Consider the following 25320-nt stretch of genomic DNA (forward strand, 5'->3'; position numbering starts at 1 on the left):
CCAGACAGAGCACTAAAATAGCCACAGCCACTCACCTTGGGCTCTGGCTGAGAAAGGGCGCCTAGGCTGGAACTGTGTGGGGACACTCGGGATTTGGAGGGTGCTCAGAGCTTTTGCTGAGTTGCGGCCATGCAGGATGGTGGCCATCTTACTCCTTCCCAGGGCTCTGGGGAGAGGCTGCGGCCCCTCCCACGGAAATTCAACCCCACCCAGCTGGGCCATTGAAATGTAAATTGATGCTCATTAATAACCAGCATCTGCCCCAACCTTGGGAAATTCCTGAGCTTGCAAATCTACCCAGGAAAGTAAGACGTGACAGTGGTGTTTAATGTGGGTCCTCCCACACTCATCCAAACCCAGTAGAGGAAGCCACAAACAGCAAAACACCAACATCCACAGGGAAAATCTGGCAGGCTCCAAAACCCACTGAGATAGCCAAAATGGTGAAACAAAGAAATCCCAAATGAAAGAACAAGAGACCTCTACTGAAGATGAGATAAATGAAATGCAGTTAAGCAAGTTATCAGAGGTTGAATTCAGAGCCATGATCTTGAGGAAGCTCAACAGCATGAGTAAGGACATCAACACCATGAGTAAAGACATAGAAACATTGAAAATCAACCAATTAGAAATGAAAAACCACCAAGAAGAAATGAAGAATGACACAGCAGAAATAAGGAACACATTGGAAGGAATAAACAGCAGAGTAGAGAAAGCTGAGGACTGGATCAGTGAATTAGAAGACAGGGTAGAAAAAAATCAATGATTCAGAAAACCAAAAGGAAAAAAACAGGAAGACAGCTTAAGAGAACTGTGGAACAACTGGAAATGTAATAATATTCACATCATAGGAGTCCCCAAAAAAGAAGAAAACGAGCAAGGGTTAGAGAATATATTTAAAAAAATAGTGACAGAAAACTTCCCTAATTTGGTAAAGGAAGAAGGCATTCAAGATCAAGAAGCACAGAGAGCTCCAAGTAACAAGAACCCAAACAGACCCAAACCAAGACACCTTGTAATTAAAATGCCAAAAATTAAAGACAAAGAGAGAATCCTAAAGGCAGCAAGAGATAAGCAACAGGTTACCTACAAAGGAACCCCCATAAGGCTCTCAGCTGACTTCTCAACAGAAACACTGCAGGCCAGAAGGGAATGGCAGGAGGTAATCAAGGTCATGAAAAACAAGGATCTGAATCCAAGACTACTCTACCCAACAAGGCTAGTATTGAAAATAGAAGGTCAAATAAAGAGCTTCCCAGACAAAAAAAACAAAAGGCTAAGAGAATACATTAGCACTGAACCAGCACTGCAAGAAATGTTAAAAGGACTACTGTAATTAGTAGAAGAAATAGGAAGAAAAATATAACCACACTAAACAAAAATGGTAAAAAATAAGTACATATCAATAATCACCTTAAATGTAAATGGATTGCATGCTCCAATAAAAAGACACAGAGTAGCTGATTGGATAAGAAAGCATGACTCATATATGTTGTTTACAAGAGACCCACATCACTACAAAAGACTCACATAGGTTGAAAGTGAAGGGATGGAAAAAAATCTTCCAAGCAAATGGAAAGGGAAAAAAAGCTGGGGTAACAATACTCATATCTGATAAAATAGATTTCAAATGAAGGCCATAACTAGAGACAAAAAAGGTCACTACATAATATTGAAAGGATCTATCCAACAGGAAGATATAACCTTGGTAAACATATATGCACCCAATATAGGAGCACCAAAATATATTAAAAATCTTCTGGAGGACTTCAAAGGAGAAATCGACAGCAATACAATCATAGCAGGGGACTTCACCACCCCGCTGACATCACTGGATAGATCCTCTAGACAAAAAATTAGCAAGGAAACACACTCTAAGTGAAGCACTAGACCAAATAGATTTAATAGATATCTACAAAGAATTACACCCCAAAACTACAGAATTCACATTCTTCTCAAGTGCACATGGGACATTCTCAAAGATAGACTACATGTTAGAACACAAACTAAATCTCTACATGTTCAAGAAGATTGAAATCATATCAAGCACCTTCTCAGATCACATGAAACTAGAAATCAACTGCAACAAGAACATGCAAAGACATTTGAACACATGGAGGCTAAATAGCATGTTATTAAACAATGGATAGGTCACCGAGGAGATCAAGGAAGAGATTAAAAACTTCCTGGAAACCAATGAAAATGAACACATAACAACACAAAATCTATGGGATGCAGCAAAAGCAGTTCTGAGAGGGAAGTTCATAGCACTACAGACTTACCTCAAGAAACAAGAAAAAATTTTAATAGACTATATAACCTCACAACTTAAGTAACTAGAAAGCAAACAAAAAGGAAACCCCAGAGCAAGTAAAAGGAAGGAAATAGTAAAGATCAGAGCAGAAATAAATGACATAGAGACCAAAAACAAAAAAACAAAGGATCAATGAAACAAAGAGCTGTTTTTTTGAAAAGATAAACAAGATTGATGGACCCTTAGCTAGACTCACCAAAAAACAAAGAGAGAGAACCCAAATACACAAAATCAGAAATGAAAGAGGAGAAGTAACAACTGACACCACAGAAATACAAAGGATCATTAACAAATACTATGAACAATTATATGGCAACAAATTCGACAATCTAAGCAAAATGGACAAATTTCTAGAAACACATAGTCTCCCAAAACTGGACCGGGAAGAGACAGAAAACTTGAACAGACCAATAACAACTAAGGACATTGAAGATGTAATCACAACTCTCCCAGCAAACAAAAGCCCAGGCCCAGATGGCTTCATGGGGGAATTTTACCAAACATTCAAAGAACTAAGACCCATTCTCCTCAAACTATTTCAAAAAATTCAAGAAGAAGGAAGAGTTCCAAACTCGTTTTATGAGGACAGCATAATTTTAATTCCAAAACCAGAGAAAGACTACAGAGAAAGAAAACTACAGGTCAATATCCCTGATAAACACAGATGCCAAAATCCTGAACAAAATACTAGCAAATCAGATCCAGCAATACATCAAAAAAATTATTCACCATGACCAAGTAGGATTCATCCCAGGGATGCAAGGCTGGTATAATATTCACAAATCAATAAATGTGATACACCACATAAACAAAATGAAAGATAAAAACCACATGATCATATCAATAGATGCTGAAAAAGCATTTGACAAAATCTAGCACCCATTTCTGATTTAAAAATGCTCAGCAATGTGGGAATAGAGGCAACAAAATTTCAGACATCATATGCAGCAGAATTTTCACTGATACATCACCTAAGGCAACAGAAACAAAGGGAAAAAATGAACATGTGGGACTACACCAAACTAAAAAGCTTCTGTACAGCAAAAGAAACAACCATCAAAATGGAAAGGGAACCCACTATAAGGGAGAGCATAATCGCCAATGATACATGAGCTAAGGGGTTAATTTCCAAAATATATAGAGTGCTCATACAACTCAACAAAAAGAAGACAAAGAACCCAATTAAAAAATGGGCAGAGGAGCTAACAGGACATACAAACAGGACATACAAATGGCCAAGAGACATATGAAGAAATGCTCAACATCACTAGTCATCAGAGAGAGACAAATTAAAACAACAATGAGGTATCACCTCACACCTGTCAGAATGGCCACCATCAACAAATCACCAAACAACAAGTGTTGGCGAGGGTTTGGAGAAAAGGGGACTCCAGTACACTGCTGGTGGGAATGCAGACTGGTGCAGCCACTATGGAAAACACTATGGTGTTTCCTCAAAAAGTTAACAAATTGAGTTGCCATTTGACCCAGTGATCCCACTTCTAGGAATATACCCTAACAAGCCTGAAACACCAATCAGAAAGAATATATGTTCCCCCATGTTCATAGCAACACTATTTACAGTAGCTAAGATCTGGAAACAGCACAAGTGTCCGTCAGTAGATGAGTGGATAAAGCCATGGTACATATACACAATGGAATACTATGCAGCTGTAAGAAAGAAAGCTCTCTTATCCTTTGAGATGACATGGAGGGACATGGAGAGTATTATCCTAAGCAAAAGAAGCCAAGCAGAGAAAGACAAATATCACATGATCTCACTTATTTGTGGAATATAAAGAACATAACAGTCTGAGGAACAGGGTAGACCCAGAGACATGGAAGTAGAGTGCAGACTGACAACCCTCAGAAGAGGGGGGTGCGGGGGGAGAAGAGATAAACCACAGAACTTACATGCATGTACGCATAACCGATGAATGTGGACAACAAAGCTGGGTACGGGGTGGGGAAAATGGGGAGGAGGGTGTCAATGGGGAAAAAAGGAGAAACATCTGTAACAAAAATAAATTAATAAAATAAAAAGCACAAAGGAGGGATGGCTCCTGCAGTGAAGGAAATTTGCTGAAAAGGATCTTACGGTCTCATTATCGCCTGTGCCAAGAGTCGAGTGAGGCTGCCCTGCCCCCGCACTACCCCCCCCCCCCCCCCCCACCCCGGGTTCCCAGAGCCTCAATCCCTCTAACGAGCTTCCTTGGCTGGCCCTGGTCTGGACTGCGGATCGCTCTTTTGAAATCCTCGCCTCCTACTTTGCTTTGCAGCAGAGATGAAACAGCCCCTTGGCGCACCCTGGGAGGCGGGGAGAGCTGGGACAGGGGTGCCGCCTCCTCCCAAGAACTCTGATCTTCACATTCTGTTGCCCTCGAGGCAGAACCTGGCCTGCCCACTCTCCCGCACTCATGCACCCCAGGAATTCTTCTATTAAAATGCCTCCTGCAAAGTCCAAACTGGCTGCTGACCGCCCCAGGGAAACCACCCAGCTCCATCTCTCTGGGCCAGAAGCCACCCTGGGCAGCCCTGCTCTCAAAGCATTTAGCGTCCCAGGATTGGACTCAGCCTAGTCAGCCAGGCCTGGGCCAGGAGCTGGGCGTGACGCGGAAGCAGGTAGAGGGGAGGAGGCATTGCAGACAGTTGATGTTTTCACAGGTGACGTGTCCAACCCCAGCCTTGAGGAATGGTAGCAACTAAGGGCTTATAGCAGCACCGTCTTCCAGAAACTTGCCCTCAGCCAACAAGAACAGCTGCCTTGCCCAGTGCCACCTAGGAGGCTACCCCCACCCCAGGGGCAGCCCCCTTGTCTCAAGGCAGGATGGCTCTGTGGTGGCAGCATGCTGCAGAGCCCCCCCCCCCCCCCGTGGGATCAGGCTGTGGCCAGACTCCAGCTAAAGCCACATGCAAGCCCAGTGTCCCCGCTGCCCTGTCCTGAGTCCACCACCAGCACATGAAAACCCAATCTCAGCTTTAGCGCCTAGAAAACTTGACCTCACGTGAGAGTGGAGAGGGGAGTCTTTGGAAAGTGGGTTCTGATCCTGAAGTTCGTTACGCCCCGCCCCCAGGCAATCCACCTAACCATGTTCCAATCGGGCACAGCGTGAGCCCAAGATGTCCCTGCAGGCGACTCTCCATGAAGTACAGCCAAGATCTCAGGCTTGAGAGGCAGTTAATGGAAATAGAGAAAGTCCAGTGGTAAGCCTCTGACATTTCAGATGGTCCCCCACTTTCCCATTACCCCCCTCCCCCAAGCATCACCATGATGGACAGGAAGCTTAAGGCCCCAGAAGAAAAGCAACCGTTGGTACCAGGAGCAAAAGCAGAGAGATGTGTGTCAGGTAAACAGCATAGGATTCCAGACATGGGAGGGGAGCAGACCCTTAGAGTCCCTGAGCTGATGAGTTTCAGCACCTGCTATGATTCCTCACACACAAGCACTTGTTGAAGGGCAATTCCCTTTCCTGCTTCTCCTAGATTACAGTTTACCCAACAGTAAATGCCATTTCTTGAGCACCTATGATGAGTCCAATTCCATACCTTCGGGATATACTTTAATCCTCACAATCCTACTCATACATAGGCGGTCCGGTCCTCATTTTACTAGTGAGAAAGCTGAGACTCAGAGTGGTTAAGCCACCAGCTTGAAACCACACAGCTACCAAGTAGCAGAGCCGGGACTCGACGCAGCCACACTGTGGGCTCTTTGACTACATTAGCCAATACATGTCCCTTTGAATGACTTGAACTAGCTGGAGTTGGGTTTGCAATCAATGCAATCCTGGCTGGCGCACACACGTACACACGCTTACACAGTCGGTTCTTGTTATTTGCAAATCCCATATATGCATATTTGCCCTCGTCCTAACATGTATTTGTAACCGCAAAGGCACTTTTGTGGTCATTTGTAGACACACACAGAGCAGACCAAAACAACAACGGAATTGTTCGATGCAGCGGTTCTCAACCTTCCTAATGCCGCGGCCCTTTAACACAGTTCCTCATGCTGTGGTGACCCCGACCATAAAATTATTTTTGTTGCTACTTCATAACTGTAACTGTGCTACTGTTATGTCTTGGGTGACCCCTGTGAACGGGTCGTTCGAGCCCCAAAGGGGTCGCGACCCACAGGTTGAAAGCCGCTGGTCCAACGTGCACGTTAGTGGCTGGACCCCGCCTTCCCGCCGGGCTCTCCCAATGTCGACAAGTCTCTTATTGGAGGTCTATTTAGTGTCACGTTTGCCACATTTTTGTTGGTGGTTTTGATGTTTACAATGACCCCCGAGCACAGGGCTGAATAGCTGTCTGATATTCCAAGAAGTCTGTGACGTGCCTTCCGGGGAAAGTATATTTATTAGATAAGCTTCATTATGTCACGAGTTCTAGCGCTGTTTGCTGTGACGTCAATGTTAATGAATCAGTAATATATATTGCTATGGACTTAATGTTTGTGTCCCCCCCAGACTCATGCTACAACTCTACCCCAAAATGTGATGGGATTCGCAGGCGGGCCTGCAGGGTGACAGGATTAGATGAGGTCATCAGCATGGGGCCGGTGCCCTTCTAAGAGTCACGAGAGTTTGCTCCTTCTCTCTGCCCCTCCACGTGAGCCCAGAACAAGAAGTCAGCAGTCTGCAGCCCCCAAGAGGCCCCTCACCCAAACCCCACCATGCTGCACCCTGACCTCAGGTTCCAGCCTCCAGAAACCGGAGGAGTAAGTTTCTGCTGTTTATAAGCCACCCAGTCTAAGGTCGTCGTTAGAGCAGCCTGCACAGACCAAGAGCTACATAAAACAAGGTGTCTTTAAACAAACCCACATAAAAGCAGGACATGTAGGGAGTGGTTGAGAAAGAATGACCAGAAGGTTGCAGGACCCTCAGGACCCTCAGCCTGAGCTTCTGCTAAGAAGAGTGGTTCAGGATTTGCTAATTCAGCATTCACGGCGACTTGATGGGACATAACCACTGCAAATACTGAAACTTCTCTCTCTCTCTCTCTCTCTCTCTCTCTCTCACACACACACATATTCATATATATCCGTATATTCATATATATTTATATATATGTATATATTCATATATATTCATATATATACACAAAGGGTGGGGCAAAAGTGAGTCTACAGTTGTGAGTACATGAAACAATTTATTCCTGTATTATTTTTCATTAATTATTTTATTATTTTCCATACAAACAACTGTAAACCCACTTTTACACCACAGTGTATATCTATATTATACTCTAAATGTAATGTATATACATATATACATATAAAACAGATATTAAGCTATCACACACATAATATGTAGTTTTATATATGTAAGTGTGTGTGTGGTAGACTGATCAGCAAGTGTTCCTATCCTTCCACTTTCCCTCTTACAATGAGGACTATGAAGTGGGCCAGATGCTTAGGCGTTTGGTCTGGTTTCTATTTTATTTTTCAGAGTGAGAGAGGCAAGGAGCAGGTAATGAGATCCTTGATGCAGAGAGGCCATTAGGGAGGGGAAACGCCCAGGACCTGCAAAGTCCTGTCTCTGTGGCTTATTTCCTGGCCAACTCCTCCTTCGAGCAACCCAGGGTGCACTTCAAACCTCGACCCTCCTCCATCACCTGTCTGGGGCAGAAGGAAGGCAAGCTGTCCGGGGCGAACGTCTTACTGGCTTGGGAATTCACCAGGGATGGAAACCATATAGGAAGCACCCAGCACACGGCCTTCCGGGCATCTGATGGGATAATGAACCAGGGCTGGGAGCAAATGGGTTGATGAGTCTTCCCGTCTCCAGCACCCACTGCACATGCTCAGAGGCGAAAGGCTGGCGGCGGACCAGGGGCTAGCTGCGAGAGGTTTTCCTCGAGCTCGTCCACCGGCTCAGGGTCTGCGACAAACTGGGTCCCTGCGAAGGGCTGGACTGCGGGAACAGGAAGGTCCTTGTCGTTCAAAGTTGAGGACGAGTGGGGACTGAGCCCCCTGGCCCTGATTGCCAGCTCCTTCTCCAGGAAGGAAAGGGAAGCTTGAAGCTCATTTCTCTCTAAAAGAGGAGTCGAAGCTTTGCAGTTATTTCTGAGTTTTTGGTCTGGTTTTTCACGCCCAAGAGAAACCAAGAAAAGAAACTAAAGTTCCCAAAAAGCCTTCATGCAACCTGGGGACCAAGAAGCCTCAAATGGAAAAACCAAGCTCTTGCGACATGAAGCCAGCAGGAGGCGCTCTGTAAAGGGTCTGAATCCAGAGGCCACACCCAGCTCGTCCCACAGTCACTTCACCTGGGGCTTCTGGAGACTCTTCAGAACCTCTCTTAGGAAGCCCACCTGTGCCCGGCTTAGGGACCCATGTGATACGAAGAGGCTAAAGCCAGATGCTTCACCAGGGCTGGTCCTGGCTCTGTCTCTTGCCAGCCTGACACCTTGGCCAAGTTCCTGGCCCCTCTGTGCCTCACTCTCCTTGTCTGGAAAATGGGGGTTATAACTGTACCTTCCTTTCGGGGCCTCTGGAGGAACTGGGTGAAATGAAGCATGTGGAGCTCCCTGCAGAGGGCTGGCCCAGATTAAATGCTCGGTAGCTGGTAGCTCACTTCAGAATAATTTGGGGATGCAGTCCTCACTGCCGGCCAGTATGTAAGTTCCCATGTACACCCATGTCCTCTCGTCTGCCTCCCTCTCCCAGGCGTGGTCATCTCCAGACTGGGGAGCCCCAGTGACCTTTTTAAATTCTTGGATGTTGTGTTTTCTGTGACCCTAGCTCCGAGAATGACGAGAGGGGACAGCTTCGGAGTTTCTGATTTGGGACACAGCCCAAGAATTTGCATTTCTAATAAGGTCCAGGGGATGCTGATGCTGCAGGTCTGGGGACCGCCCTCTGAGAACCACTGCTCTGTGCAAGTCTAGAGAGCACGGAACTCAGGAGACCCAGCTTTCTGATTCACGGCCTCTCTTCTGCCGGCAGCATGTTCCTGTCCTGAGCCAGGGCGAGAACTCTGGGGTGTGCGGTTTAATGGGACCAGAAATCGGGGGAGTTCGGGGGGGAAGCTGAGGGCTGTGAGGTTTTTCCTTCTTTTGTTTCTCTCCTTTTAAATAAAATCTTTTAAATAAAATCCACCACTTAAGGAGACTGTCCCTGAGCATTTGCCACTGCTTCTCCCCCCTTCGCCTGCAATGCAGGTCTTCTTAAATATTGAATAAGCCTCCTGCTCATCAGCTGACGGCCAGGGCTGAGGTAATGGTGATATTGACAGAGGCTTCACATAATTAATCAGGTTAAAAAGATCAGGCCGTTGAACTGGTTTTATGAAAGACCTCCAGTTGCTTCGCCATCACCCAAATCTCTGACGCCTCGGCACCTTTCTCGTCCATTCCTCCGCTCCTCTGAGGGCTTGGGGACTGTTTTCCCCTTAGGTGAGTTAGAGCAACAAATACTTACTGAGCACCGACTGTGTGCCAGGCGCCATGGGGTACAGTGCACCGGGCACACGGAGCTCATTATAACAAATATTCCTGTTCTGGTGGGGCTGACAGTCTGGTGGGGGAGACAGACAATAAGCAAAATAGATAACATAGAGACGGTGTCACATGGTGCTGGGTGCTAGGGAAGAAGATGAAATAAAGAAAGAGAAAGTCACCCTGGCCAGTTTGGCTCAGCAGTTAGAGCGTCGGCCTGCGGTCCGGAGAGACCCGGGTTCGGTTCCCACTAAGGGCGCGTACTTCGGTTGCAGTTTGTCCCCGGCCCTGGTTGGTCGTGTGGGTGGCAGCCACTCGATGTGCCCCTTCACGTCGATGTTTCTCTCTCTCTCTCCCTTCCTCTCTCTCCCTCCCACTCTATCTGTACAAATAATGGAAAAATATCCTTGGGTGAGGATAAAAAAAAAAAAGAAAGTCAGATTCTTGAGTCGGGGTGCAATTTTAGATTTTTTTTTTTTTTTAAGGGGGAGAGAGTGAGACATTGATCTGCCGCCTCCTGCACGCCCTCTGCCGGAGATCGAGCCCAAACCCACACATGTGCCCTGACCAGGATTGAACCAGCAACCTTTCGGTATGTGGCATGGGACGACGCCCAACCAACTAAGCCAGAGTGAGTGGGGGTGATAAATGATAAGCAAAGGCCGTCCTGAGAAGGCAGTGTTTGAATAAAGGCCTAATGGAGGTGAGGCAGTGGGCAGAGGGTGGAAAGGGTTAATAGGACCCCTTCTAGAAAGTTGAGCTCTGAGGTTTCATCACCACCAGCAAAATAGCAACTAATGTTCATTGAGTGCCTCTCACGTGCCACACATGTTCCAAGCAAAGACTATGAATGTATATTGACTTGTTCAATTTCCAGTGAGGTAGATGGCATTGCTATCCCCATTTTCCAGAAGAGAAAACTGAGGTACATGGAGATTTAGGAAATTCCTCAAAGTCACACAGCAGCAGAGCTGGGATTTAAACCCAGAAAGAGCCCTGGCCAGTTTGGCTCAGCGGTTAGAGCGTCGGCCTGCGGTCCGGAGAGACCCGGGTTCGGTTCCCGCTAAGGGCACGTACCTCTGTTGCAGTTTGTCCCCGGCCCTGGTTGGTCATGTGGGTGGCAGCCACTCGATGTGTCCCTTCACGTCGATGTTTCTCACTCTCTCTCCCTTCCTCTCTCTCCCTCCCACTCTATCTGTACAAAAAATGGAAAAATATCCTCAGGTGAGGATAAAAAACAAACAAAAACCCAGAAAGATGAACAACTATCCCTCCACTTCCTCCCTTCACTCTCATTCTCCATATTTTTAGGAAGGGGCCCAATGGTTAATTGCAGAACGAAATCTGTCCCTGGTGGGGGTCCCACTGTCCTCCTTCCTTCCAGGGAGTCAGTTCCATACTACAGCCCTGGAGGTACCACTAGCCTCATTTCACACTGGGCTCCCCGACCTGGTGTTCCTACCATGCTGGCTTTCTTTCAGATCCTTGAAAGCTACCTCAGGGCCTTTGCACATGTTCTCACTGCCATGAATGTTCTTTTCTCCTCTCTTGACTCAGTGAACTCCTATTCATCCTTCAGCTCTCAGGTCAAATGTCACTTCCCTCAGGGAAGCCCTCCCAGATTAGCTCGGATTTCCTTGTGACATGCTCTCAGAGGTCTGTGTTTCCATCTCTAGAACCCTTAGCTCAGGTTCTATTTATATATCCAAATGTATCATTATTGATTCATGTCTACCCCCTCAAGAGAAAGAACCAAGTCTAAACTGTCTACTACATTCCAGCCCTGAGCACAGTGACTGGCAAATACTATACGTGACCAAAAAGAAGATAAGGATCCCTCCAACCAAACAGTCCTCAGAAAACAGAAGCTCACCTTCAAGCCAAGTCCTTAAAAAGTTGTTCACACTGGCAAGCATTTTTCATCATCTCTCTCAGTTTACTTTCTTTTGAATAACAAAATCATTTACATAAATTCTTTCTAAACTTTCCACCATCAGGCATTCCCATTCTTCAACAAAAGAGATTCGCTGTAGACTGACTTACTAAAGTTATAAAACTTACTTTTCTGGCTTGTTCATTATTTTTTAATCCTCATCCAAAGATATTTTTCCATTTATCTTCAGATAGAGTGGGAGGGAAAGACGGAAGAAGAAAGGGGAGGAGAGAGAGAGAGAGAAACATTGATGTGAGAGGGACACATCAATTGGTTGCCTCCCGCAAGACCCTAACTGGGCCGGGGACCAAACTGCAACTGAGGTACGTGCCCTTGACCAGAATCAAACCCACAACTCTTTGGTTTGTGGGCCGACGCTCTAACTGCTGAGCCAAACCGGCCAGGGCTATTCATTATTGTTCAAATGTATACAAGTGGCAAAAAAAAAGTTTTTGTGGATTCATTGATTATTCTATACAATATATGATTTTAAATATATGTGTAATACAATGAATGAATCAAGTATTATAAATGGACATCTGATCATTTCATCTACATTTCTGGGAGGTCTTTTTTTTCTTTCTTCCACTTCCTAATAGGTTAATTGTTTAAGTCTGGCAAACGTTTTGTGGGAGTTGGGGGGGGGGGGTTGATCATTTTATTGGGAAAATATGGAAATTGAAGGCACATCTTGTATTTGGGGCTGACCTATGTAGTCATAGACAGTCAATGAGTGTTTATCAACTGAGTGAATAAATGCTTGATTGCGTGTTGGTTGGGGGGATCAAACTACAATGCACAGGAGACTAGACATTCACTTCTGGATCTATCCCCCTAACAAAAACCAACCAGGACTTTTCTCCTGGAGATGTCTTCCTGAGGCACTTATGCGTGGTTCAGAAGGGGACACGCACCCAGACCCTCTGCAGATAATATGGAGGCTGGCCACGGCCAGATAAACCCTTCTGAGAGAGAAAAGGTAACAAATCTAAAGAACCAGCAGCGTGTCTGAAAGGCAGAGGAGGTGTGTCGTTGGTCTGCACTCCAGGGGCCGGCTCCTGCCCTGAATGAGTGTCAGTCTGCACTTGTCTGTGGGCACATGCCCCGGGCGGATGTCTCCCTCTGGCCCGGGCTCTGGTGAACGACAGGTAGGTCTCCAATGATCAGAGGAAAAGCTGCAAACATCAGAAGCTTCCATCTTCCATCCTATCCCTCAGCCCTTACCACAAGCCTTCAATCGGCAGATCTTCGGGGGAAAACACTTGACCAGACACCCCAGCCTGACACGGTGGCAGCCACTTCTAGAGGCTTCATCACCCTCACCAAGTTCCAATATCCCACTAAAGCTGACAGATTAATCCAGCCACACAGGGACAGAGGGAAAAGCCAACAGGTGGAGGGGAATGGAGCCAGGGGCCAGGGGCCAGGCTGCGGGACAGAAAGGACCACACAGATGCTTTCATGCTGGCATCTCACAGGGAGGGACAGCATCTCTCTTTCCCCAGCCCAGAGCTCACCACCCCATCCCTGCTGGCACGGGAGCCCGCTTACATAATCTGCTCTCTAGCGAAAGCAGCCTCCATTCACGAGCGGCTGCTTGTCACTGTGTAGGTGCATTAAAGAGGAAAGAAAGAAAAAAGAAAGAAGGAGGCAGCTGAATGAACTCACTCAGATTATATTGGGAGACGAGTCAGTTCCCTCCCCCCTCCAAATAAAGCCTTCACAAACCAAACATGATGATGCTGTCAGACGAGTTTCCTCTTGTTGATTCATTGTGTGTGGGGGGGCTGCACAAGCCCAGCTTCCTGAGGCCTGTTATCTTGCTCACTGGCTGGATTGCTAAGTCAGAGTCTGACACGGCTCCATTACAATGAGATTTAAGCATGCATTATGTCATTAGAACTAATGACAGGGAGACAATTACTTCGAGGAAACGGCGGTGACATTGCACAGCAGCCTGGTGCCTCCGCACTGCACTGTCGTCTCCCCCATTCCTCCGGCCCAAATGGGGAGCTGAGTTGGGCTAAGAAGAGCCCCAAAGGTCAGGCCAGGCTCCCCATCCCTGCTGCCTTGTCACTGAACTATATGATAACCCAAGACCCTGGGTCCTGCCTGAGAAGGAAGCACGCCCCCTGGAGGGCTGTGAGGGGAGCCAGAAACGGGTCAGCTCTGCAGGTCAAGCTCACACCCGCTTGGAAAACTGAGGGATTCAGTTGCAAAAAGTAAATGATGTCTCAGCCCTTAGGGGATGCTTTGGACGGGGGGGGGGGGGGGGACCTTGGCAAAAGTCCAAGACTCCCAACACACCTAGAACTGTTATAACTAACATCTGCAAACGTGTTTTGCATTTCAAAAAATAAACACCTCCTTGATCTATGGCAGTAGAGGCTTATGAACACACAGTGCCCAGGGCCCTGCACGCGGAGTTTCTGACGTCAGAGGTAAAGGGTGCAACCCAAGAACGGGCCTTGGGTTCTGTGGGCGTCTAGAGCTTTTGCCCAGCAGAGTGTATGCCCAGCAGCGTTGCCTCTCTCTGCCTTTTGCCCTCTCTTTAACCTGCAAGATTAGTATGTACACACTCTATTCCCCACTCCTAAAAAGCTCTCTCCTCACTTTTCAGAAGGTATTTTACAACTCCTCCTCCTTAGGGTGTGAAGGGCTAATGAGGAAGGCTGGACGCATCACCCCACCGCAAAGCACCTGCTCTTCATCCAAGAACAAAGCTGTACGGCAAAGAATGAAACTTGAATGATGGACTTTCAGACATCAGTGAGCTGAGTGCTTTAGGGTGACTAAGTGCCATCCCCCAAAAGATCACCTTTCATAAGTAGCCACTTACTTTGTCTAAGCCCTAAAGGGTTTGTGTCTTCGTCTCCATTTTATCCCTAATGCCCACTACGAGGCCACGCATACTGTAAGAACTCAATAAATGTGTGACGCATGAGTAAGTGCCAGTGAATGTTCTGGCAGGAGGACAGAGAGGCCTGTAGGTTGTCTACAGCAGATCTGAGATGAAAGCCAAGTCTTTCCAAACTTCACCAATGACTCATCATAATCAACAAACACTAAGTGCCTACTGCATGCACGCCTCTAGTTGGACCCTAGGCCAGGCACCTCCCCAAACTGACCTGTCCACTAGTCAATCAATGAAGGTTCCATTCATCCATCCACCACCCATGCATGCATCCATCCATCCATCCATCCATCCATCCATCCATGCATGCATGGGCATTGCTGAGCTGTGTGCTAACCTTGACTCCAAAAATGGAGACAGCACCGCCCTGGCCTTTAAGGATCCCACCTTGTTGCACCTGCAGGAGCCCTGTGGCAAAGAGCGAAGGAAAGTCTCCTAGGACAAATGCACAGGCTCTGAGCTGGTGAGTTGGGATGATTCAGCAAAAGCCTCCCAGGATCTGGACAAACAAAAGACTCAGAAGAGTCCAGAGCATCTCTCCTCATGGACCTCTTCCTGCAGGGCCTGCTCACCACGCTCACAACGGCTTTGATCCTCAGGGCCTCACAAGCTTTAAGAAAAGGGGTCATTATGCCCATTTTATGGATGAAGAAACTGAGGTCCTGGAACCTCCAACGACTGCACAAAAACCACATAGGGAATACGTGGGATGGGAAGTCTCCTATCTCCAAGCCACATCCTCTCTCTCTGGGTCCCAAAGCTGCATGACTGGGAGGAAAGGTTCATCTCCTCTCTATCAATCCTGCTTGGGCCAAGGGTGATTTCACTGTTACCATCCCCAACACCATCCCCATTACTGACGTGTTGGACATGTACCCCTTGCCAGGCCCAGTACAAAGCACTCTTCAAGCATGAACTCTTAAAATTCTCACAATTCCTTTATTATTCCCACTTTATAGATGGAAAAATTGAGACCCACAGTGGTCAACTAGAAAGTGCTAAAACCAGAATCTACGCCTAAAGAGCTCTACTTCCAAAGCCCACACTCTTAGCCACTGAACTGTCTCAGAGAAGTTGAGGGTCTTGCCTGAAGTCACACAGCAAGGAAGCAATGGAGTCAGGGTTCAAACTCAGGCCTGGCTGCTCCCTGCGTCCCATACCACAGCCCTCGGGGGCTCAGATGGCAGACCGGGATAGGAACAGAAAGAAAAGGGGGCTGGGGTGCCTCTTTCACTTCCCAGCACATCTAGGACCTCCATCCTGGGTGGCAGCTGAATAATTTAAGCTCCTTGGATCCAGCGCACCATTACCGGGTCCCGGGGCTATCTTTATCCCAGGTTACAGCCACAGTGCTTAACAAATAAACCGCACTGTTCGCTCCTCATCATCTTCGCATCGGCTGCTGATCTGTCTGCATTCACGACCAGCTCCCCACTCGAAGGGGAGAGAGAGCAGAAGACAGGTCCATATGTCACGGTGGTTTTTATTAGAAAGTCACAAACTCTCTATGGCCCAGAGAGAGAGAGACGGGCGGGAGAATAAAGAATAAATACCACATGCTGCAAAGAAACCCCCAGAGCAGCCAGCCTGGCCAGCCAGAACGTGTGGCAGCAGGACGGAAAGGGAGAAGCAAAGCAGGCTGGGAGGCTGACTTTCCAGGCCACCCTGAGAAACTGCGGAACCTCCAGTCGCTGGCTCTCTCTGCGAGAAAGGAAAGGTGCACGCTTGTCTCCACACTCGGCTTCCCTATAACCAGCCAGGCTGGCCGGGCACGACTGTCCGTCCTCCACCTCCCAGGCTGGGTGGGGGGAGTGGTACTGCCGGAGCCAGGAGAGAGGGGATGATGCCTTGTCTTCATGGTGATAGATTTGTATGTTGCTGTGCCATGACTTACTGTGTGGTCTTGGGAAAGTTGCTCTCCCTCTCTGGGCACTTCCCCCACCCCCCACTAAAGGGGTTAGGCTAGAAGATTAGAGATTCTGAACTTGAGGTGCTCCAGTGAGCATTAGGGAGGGCCCACAAAGCCCCTGATGTTGTGTGTTTGAGTGACTATGTATCTTTCCAGAGTGGAGGTTCTCAAAGGGGTCCTGACTGTCACCCCTAAGATAGATAAGTCTCTATAGGGCCTTTATGTGCTGCAATATCTGCATGTCTGTGCACCTGTTTATGCCATGCATACAGCAGAGCCCTCTCCACCTGGGCACAGGATGCCAGGGACCTACCAAAGTTCTTGTAAGAGACCCCCATCTCACCCCAATTTATCCCAACAGGGACTCCTCAACAAACATGATAAATTCCCAAAGACAGTGAGAACCCTTCCTAGAAGCACACACACTTAGCACACAGCCACAGAACCTCAGAGCTGGAAGGGGCCTGGGGGTCACCTCGACCAGCTACCATATTGCACCGGTGGGAAAACCGAGGCCCAGAAAGGGGAGGCAGAGCTGGGGCCAGAACCCAGGTCTCCAGCTCCAAGTGCAAGGCTCCTTCCAGAAGCTCCCGTCTCCCTCTTCCTGGCGCACCACAATGCACCATTCTGAATGTGATGGGGGAGGAGGGAAGGCTGCCTCTTGGATCTTAGCCACCCCCAAGGAAGTAAGGCTGGGAGGCAGCAAGAAGATGCTTGAAAAGCACCCCCATGTGTATAACCCAGTCCTGGCCACCTCAGCTGGGCTGACATGCACTGCATGGCTGAACCAGTCATTCAGATATTAAAATACTCCCATGCCAGATGGTGATGTCGCACTGAATGAGGCCCCTGTGGCTCCCTCCCTTGATCCTCCCCTAGTCCACTCTGAACCCTCAAAGGTTAACACTCAGCACTGCAGGGATCCCCTAAGATCCCCCACTTCAAGGCCCCGGCCATGTTCCAGTCTAACCAGGCAATGCCAACGCTCAATGTTAGATGACGCCCATGGCCAGATCTGTGACTCCTTATTTGAACCAAATTTCCTCACATTTATCATTTATACTTGAGGCTTCCTGGGGAGGAAACTAAGGCAGCTTCATCCTCAAGGTGACCCCACAAAGGAAGCCTGAGATTTGAGATCCAAATCTTGGGCACTAACCACTGAGAACCCTCCTCCTCTGCCTCACATGTCTGCCTGAGCAGGCACACGCCTTGGGATTTGGGAGACCTCACATGGCTCTGGGGCTGGCGAAAATGACTGAGTGGGCCCTGCTCGCATTCCAGGCTTGCCAGTCTCTGGGGCTGACGTTTCAATCCTCCCACCTCCAAGAACAGGAACTTAAAGAGGAAATCCTTGGGGATGCAGAAGACGGAAACAAACCCTGAGATAACAGCAGAGATGCTAAAAATAAGGGCATTCATTTCCAAAAAGGTAGATGTAATCAAAGCAGGAAGCCAAGAGAAATCCCCCTCTGATAAGTCACAGACTAGCAACAAAGGCATTTTAAAATTAAATGTGAGTCTTTGGATTCACTTGCAAAGGACTTCCACTTGCCACTCACTAACAGGTTGGTGCAGGCTTATCCCATCAGGATCTCAGATAAAGAAATTACAGTAGGATATGTCCTGCCTTGGAACAGATCTGAGGCTGAAGCATGGAACCCTTCCCCAGCATCAGAACAAACCCTGTTCCCTTCTTCCCTACTCTGAGACAGGCTCGAGGATGGAGTCTCTCAGGCTGCTGCCATGATGCAACCCCCATACAATCACTTACAGGTTACACCACCTGTGAAAATAAAATATCGCCTGCTCTGCAGAGAGCTGGCTACTCCCCTCTGGTCTGTCCGACCACTCATTCCAAGCAAAATTTGGCCCTTTCATGGCTCCCTGATCTCTCATCTCAGGGAGCTTAGAACAGGCAAGCTTGCAAAAACCACCACAATTAAATTACTCAGCTATCCCCGGAAGATGGTACAATCTGAGCCCTGTCCTAGCCAAGCCTCACCTGGTGTGCGGAGGTGACCCTAAGCAAGGGTTAACCTTCCAGCCTCAGGTGATCCTTTTCCATCCAAGGCCAAGATACCCACCCACTATATCAGAACACCCAGAGGGAGACCCTCCGTGCCAGGCTGGCCAGCCCCATGAAGGGTTAATGCACTCAGATAACTGCCGGCTACTTTCAACAGCATCTGCTGCAAGGGACAGGGCAAATTGGGCAGAAGCCACATTTTTATCGCAATGCCTAAAACATGAGCATATTTTACCCCCTCTCTGGGCACCGAGCCAAAATCTAATTTGGCTTCGGGGTGCCGCTTGGGCGATCAAACACTGCAGAATGTGGGCAAATAAATGTGGTCATTCCTAAACACCCCTTCCCTCCTACCTACCACCTACCCCACCAGCGCATGTACACACCTCATCAGCACTGGGATTCCAATACCCCCAGCTCATTTGCACAATTGAGAAGAACATCACTTACCACGACACCAGAGGATTGCAGGGGGAGCGGGAGAACCAAATTCGTGCCAACTCCTCCCTTCCCTGCCGGGTGGGAAGATGTTAACTCCCGATGACTTGGTTTGAAAGCTCAGCGGAGGTGCCTGAAAGAAAATTGTTCATTTGACTCTCTTACTCTTCCCAAAATAAAATCAAAGTGCTCCCCTCCCCACACACACACACACAACTATCCCTAAATCACACAGGACCAAGACGAAAAGAAATACCACTGCCCGAAGAGAAGAAAAGTCAGACCGGTTGGTGGGCAAGGCAGACTGTGGCTCCCTCAGACTGCTCTCCACATGGATAAAGGTTTTTGCTCGGTAAGTCAGTCTCTCTCTCTCTCTTCCTCTCTGTCGTCCGCGTAGGCAACTCCGGGCTGCTGGCAGCCCAGCCGACGAATCAATCGCCTCCCCAGTGCCCGAAATCAGTGGCGGCAGCTTGCACTGCTGCAAAAACCCTGTGTCGAGCAAGGGAGGGGGCAGCAGCTTCCCAGCGCAGGGGAACCAAGCCTGCCTCCCACCCGTGATTTATTTGTGAGGTGCCTGGGGAAAGGGAGGTGGGAGGCAGGGAGGAGAGGTTAGGCACACCAGAGATCCCAGCTGGTCGAAACGGCAGTCAGGAGATTGGCGATCAGCACCACGGACAGCGCTAAGATGTGGCGGAGGAGGGGATGGGCGGGAAGCGAACTCGCAGGCAGCAAAGTTAAGTTATTGGATGGTTAGAGCAGGGAAGGGGGAGTCTAGGGGAAGGAGTGAGGCAGGACTTGACTTCTCGCCATCACCGGTGAAGTCAGTGACAGCCTACCTACCACACACTTGTTCCGATAGTGTCCTTCTCAGAGCAAAGGAGCTGCAACCTCCCAGCCCCTTTCCCACACACATCCCCAGACCGGCACTGCTTGTCTCTGCTCAGAGAAGAGCGTGAACCCTGTGTAGGAGCCTTCAAGTGGTTTTTCCCAGAAGTCAGCCCAGCTGACCTGTCCTCACCCACACTGTTGCAGATTTCTGACCTGGACCTTGGGAGTCTCAGAATTCAGAGTAGGAAAGATAAGCCTTAGGAAATGGAAAATTTTAAGGGACAGGATGGCTGAGTTGAATAAGCACTCGACAGGTTTGTGGGACTAAGGTCTAGCCTCCGTAGAACCTTGGAAAAGTCATTTCATTTCTTGTCTCCAAGTCCCATAAAATAAGGTTACGACAACTCGGTTTTCCTAAAGACGGGAAGCAAGAGGTTAAAAGGCAACAATAAGAACACACACGATGTGAGCTGCTATGATCCCGTGATCCATAACCTGTCCCACAACTCAGATGTCTTGACGGAGGGAGAAAGGAATTGAGAGCCAGCCCAGGAGGGTATGTGCCAGTCCCCCCTTCAGCACGCGGTTTGAGCAGGATGATGTTGGGAGATTATAGATTTAAATCAGACAATTGAGCCTTAGCCAAAGACCCATCCCCAAAAGATCCAGATAGACCTTCTATATGGACAAGAAAAATGCAATCATTAGAAGGAGAAAAATACAAAGAGCAACTGACCCCCATGACTTTCAGTGTTCCAGACCTCAAGGGTCCCATTTCTGCCTAGGGTGGGCAAAGGGCAGGAAACCTCAGACCAAGGTCTGTTTAGACCTTCGCTGCAAAGTGAAGGAGAACCCCCTTTACTGGGGACCCTCCCCTGGTGTGCCACTCAGATGGCCCAGGGTGAGCTACCATATTTGCCACTTAACTCTCCCTTGCAAAGCAGAACTTAAAATGTCAGAATCTTAGAGACCATTTTGAGCTTCATTTCATAGATGATCACGATGCTCGTGATGGTGATGATGGTGGTGATGGTGGTGGTGGTGGTGGTGGTGGTGGTGGTGGTCTTGATGGTGGTGATGATAATGATTTTGGTGGTAGTGGTAAAGGCAGTTGTCATTTATTGAGAACCAACTATGAACCAGTCATTCTGCTAGGGACTGTGTCTGTATCATCATCACCCTGAGTCCTCAGCATGACCCTGTGAGGGTACTATTACCATTCCCACTTTACAGATGAGGAAACTGAGACTCAAGAAGTTAAGTCTCTTGCATAAGGTTACACAGTAAGTGGCAGGCACAGGGTTCAAACCCAGGACTGTATGATTCCAAAGCTCATGTTTCAGAAGGTCAGTGTCACGTTCAAGGGCATTCTACAGTTTTTTGGCAGGATCTCACTGAATCTTTTCTGGGAAGACCCTACAACACAAGTTCAGTCTCCTCACTGTACACATGGAGACCTGAGAAGCAGAGAGGGGCAATGACCTACTCATGCCAAAGAGCGAGGAAGTGATAGAGCTGAATCTGGAACCCAGCCTTCCAGATGCCAGGGCCTGTGTCCTAGTGCCTACAACGGTGCCAGGCACGTTGGAAGCCCCTCAATAAACATCTGAAAAGTAATTCAAGAAGCCCAGAGAAGGACTAAAGTCACACAGGCTGCCGGTGGTGGAATCAGGACCCAAGTAGTTCCCAAGCCTTTTGGCTCCTGGTCCCAAAGAATGTCTCCTCTACCTCACAGCTTCCCTGGGCATTAGACACATGTTCTTGGAGGGTCTGTCAAGAATTCAGATCTCCCGTAGGGAATCAAAATAGCTCCCAACTGCTAAATGCCAAGACGTCTACCATGTGCTGGGCACTGTTCTAAGCACCTTCTATTGCCAGTCTTCCCCACTCAAGTGAGCCAAGTGCTGTTATTGTCCCATTTTCATATGACTGAGGCTCAGACAGATGATGTGAAGCCCCAAAACTCATACAGCCAGGCAGTGGCAGAGACAGAGATGTGAACCCGGGTCTGACTCCAAAGCCCATTATTTTTGCCACTCTGCTGGTTTTTTCTCAAATGGACCCCTCTCCCCGCCAAAGTCCCCATGGGAGTAAAAAGGAGGCTCAAGTTGCTGCCCCCAACCCTGGTTTCAACTAGAGCTGTTGTTTTGTTTGTTTGTTTGTTTGTTTGTTTTGGTATGTGGCCCTAGCGGGAACTGAACCCAGGACTCTCTGGTCTGCAGGCCGACGCTCCAACCGCTGAGCCAAACCGGCCAGGGCAGAGCTGTTGTGCTTTTAACTGTTTTGCATACTGGGCATCTGCCCAAGTCTTCATTGAAACAGAGCTTTGCAGCAAAATTTAAGAAAGATAATATGGTTGAAACCAGAACCCTGCACTTTCCCTGGTGATCATGCCATCTAGGAACTAGCCCTGGCTTCTCAGGGAATTTTGTCCCCACCCTCTGCACCTCCCTGGTCACCATCACCAAAACCTTCTTCTGTCCTGAGAGCCACCTCAAGCAGTTCTGCAGCAGGGAGCTGCCCTGAAACCAGACACCTCAAGGCTGAGCCGGCCTTGCTCTGATCCTCCGAAAGCCGGAGCACTGCAAGGGGATTGCTCTGGGCCCTGGATTCAGCAAGCTGCCCTGTCCCGTCGAGGCCAGAGGAGCCCAGGAAGGCTCTCCATCACCCCAGGGAGGATAGACAATGGTGGTGGTGGTGATAACTCTACACCAACGCTACCCACGGGGTTCCGGTGGCTCGTGTGCACCATATTATTATTTTATCCTCACAACAATCCTATGTGGTAAGATGATCACTGTTTTATTTTCATTTTAAAAATGAGGAAACAGACTCAGACACCTAACGCAGCTCACCTGAACCTATTTAGTTCATCAGTGGCGAGCCTGGGATTAGAACCAAGGGCCTCTGAGTTTCTAGCTATTACACTACATAGCACCCCTAATTATAATTATCTCCCTCATTGATTTTTAGTGCTCATTCTTCACTGCATGGCATGCTCTGTCACCCCAGTGCTTTTCATGACATAACAAGGCAATGAAGTTGTGTTATATTATTTGCTCCTCTTAGAGACAAGAAAATCAGATTCAGAGAGGTTAGGTGACTTGCCCAAGGTAACACAGCCAGGAAGAGTGGGGACGGCACAGTGTGAATCTCAACAGGTTGTTTCAGGGCCCACTATGCTGTACTGTCTCCCGGGAAGATGGGTACTAAGATAGCCCAGAAAGAATGTTCCCCCCAAAATGGCCCCATTTTATTTGGCAAGTGGGACAGAAAAATGGCCCCAAAAGATGTCCACGTCCTAATTCCCAGATGTGGTTAATGTATTACCTTACATGGCAAATGAGACTTTATAGCTATTAAGGTCTTGAGATGGAGAGATTACCCTGAGTTACTTGGGTGGGCCCAGTGTAACCACAAGGACCCTTATACGGGAAAAGGGGGCAGGAGGTCAGAAAGGAGAGGGGATGGTTAAGCATAGGGGAGAAGGGGGGAGAGAGAGAGAGAGAGAGAGACTATGTTGCTGGCCTTGAAGATGGAGGGAAGTAGCCACAAGCCAAAGGATGAGGGCAGCCTCCGGAAGCTGAAAAGGCAAAGCAAACAGATTTTCCCCTAGAGCTTCCTGGAGGAACGCAGACCGGCCAACACTTTGACTTTAGGCTCTCTGCCCTCCAGAACCGAGAGAGAATAAATCTGCGTTGTTCTGAGCCACTAAGGTTGTTATCTGCTACAGCGGCCACGGGAAACCAAGCCTGCAGAGGAGCCCACGATGAAAAGCCGCAGGGATCATGACTGAGTGCCCTCCTGGCCAGGACGCCATGTTTCCGTCATATCACAGCCTGTCCTGCAATACCGTGTGCCCGTGGGCGTGCGTGTGTACACACGTGTACCTGCACACAGGTGCACACAGGAGGAGGCCCAAAGAGAAAGCATCAAAGCTTTCGCCCGGCCACCAGGCTCTGGCTGGGTGGCACTACCAGGCACGCTGTGCTTATTCACTCCATCCTTCTCTTTTAAGAGCCTCCAGGGAGATGCTATCATCAGAAACACAAAAGGGAAGAAATGTCACAGGAGCACGGCTCATCCCAGGGGATCTGTCAAAGACAAAACACGTGAACCAAGCAGAGACACAGGAGAGCCAGAAAGAGAGAGAGTGAGAAAGAGCAAAATGGAGAGGGGGAATTGCTGGGTCCCGAGACTGGCCTGTGTATCCCGACAGACCCCTTCTCACTGGGAAAGGGGCAAGTCTTAAGGAAGCTCCCCAGCCCCCGCAGGAGAAAAGGGGGTAATTACAAACAGGATACCACCGGACCTGGCAGGAGGAGCTTTTAAGACAAGTCAACAAGTATTATTTATTAATCAGTCAGTTCGGTGCTATCAGGCAAGGCGAGAGGAAGAGGGGGCACTGGCTCTCTGGAACTCTGAGCTCGATTCTTGGCTCCCCCATTCACCAGCTGTGTGGCCTTGAACATGTCATTTGCATGCTCTGAGCCTCAGTTTCCTTAACTGTAAAATAGGACTACAGCACCTTCCCCACCTACCGACCGGTGTGCAAAGGACATTCCGCTGAGCTAATGGATGTGAACAAGAGTTGTATACTCTAAATAATGAAGAGCAGCTACCACTTATTAAGCACCTGCTGTGTGCTGGGTGCTTAACTAGTCTCCTTTCTTCTTCAAGGAGCCCACTTGCCAAATAAAATCCGGTCCAAAGCTCCCAGAGGTACTGGAGGAAGGCGAGTTGGCAGACAGTGGAATGAAATGGTTAAAAGGCCACGTTTAGGCCAAGGCTGCCTAGGTTCCAATCTGGCTCTTCCATACGAGCTGTGTGGCCTGGAGGAAGTTTCTCAACACCTCTGTGCCTCAGCGTTGCCATCTGTGAAGTGGGGGATAATAACAATACCCACTGTTATGGCGATCCCTAGAACCACATTAGCTAATGTATAAAAGCACTTCGAAGAGTGCATATAGGAGCCCCATGTGTACCATCTTTATTTTTTATTGTTGTATTGTGATGATGATGATTATTGAAAAAAAAAAAAAAGAGATCTCCGAAGAATGGTACATATTCTGCTGAGGTTCCAAAAAATGGCATTTGGTGATCTATGGGCAAACGCGTTTTAAGGTGTAAGTGTTCCCTATCTCTTTTCAAGTGCATTAGGAAAATCTTGCATTGCGTTTCTAGTAGTGACATCATGTTTTCTTCTATGCAGATGTACTTCAGTTGATGTAATGTAGGGCAAAGTTAAGTTTGATTGTTTTTTTCCCTTCTGTTTCCAGAACCTCAACAGCATCTTCTTCCCTGAAACCGGGCCTCTGGGTATGCAGGTTTCACTTCAGACCCCTCCCCTTAGCAACTGCATCTCTCAGGGGGCAGTTATTCCAATGCTAAGAACATAAAGGAAGCACTCAGGGTCTTCTCTCTCCCAGGCCACCTCCAGAATTTGCTCTGGTCTATAACAAATAAATAACACTTATTAAAGGCTGACCACGTGTATGTCCCTCCTCTGAGCTCCTAC

The 25320-nt window shown here is 48.2% G+C and overlaps 1 protein-coding gene across 1 annotated transcript in view; it reads right to left on the reverse strand.

Annotated features, from left to right (window-relative positions):
- The window catches only part of RPH3A (rabphilin 3A), a 69960-nt gene extending 50594 nt beyond the window's left edge, over positions 1-19366 (reverse strand). Inside the window, exons 1-2 of the mRNA XM_036276814.1 lie at positions 19259-19366; positions 18987-19107 (exon numbers count right to left, since the gene is read on the reverse strand). The gene's annotated coding sequence lies outside the window, so the exon portion shown is untranslated. The remainder of the gene's footprint in view (positions 1-18986; positions 19108-19258) is intronic.
- Between the last annotated feature and the right edge of the window lie 5954 nt (positions 19367-25320).

The sequence above is a fragment of the Molossus molossus genome, unplaced genomic scaffold (assembly GCF_014108415.1).
Source record: "Molossus molossus isolate mMolMol1 unplaced genomic scaffold, mMolMol1.p scaffold_m16_p_22, whole genome shotgun sequence".
Classification (NCBI taxonomy): Eukaryota; Metazoa; Chordata; class Mammalia; order Chiroptera; family Molossidae; genus Molossus; species Molossus molossus.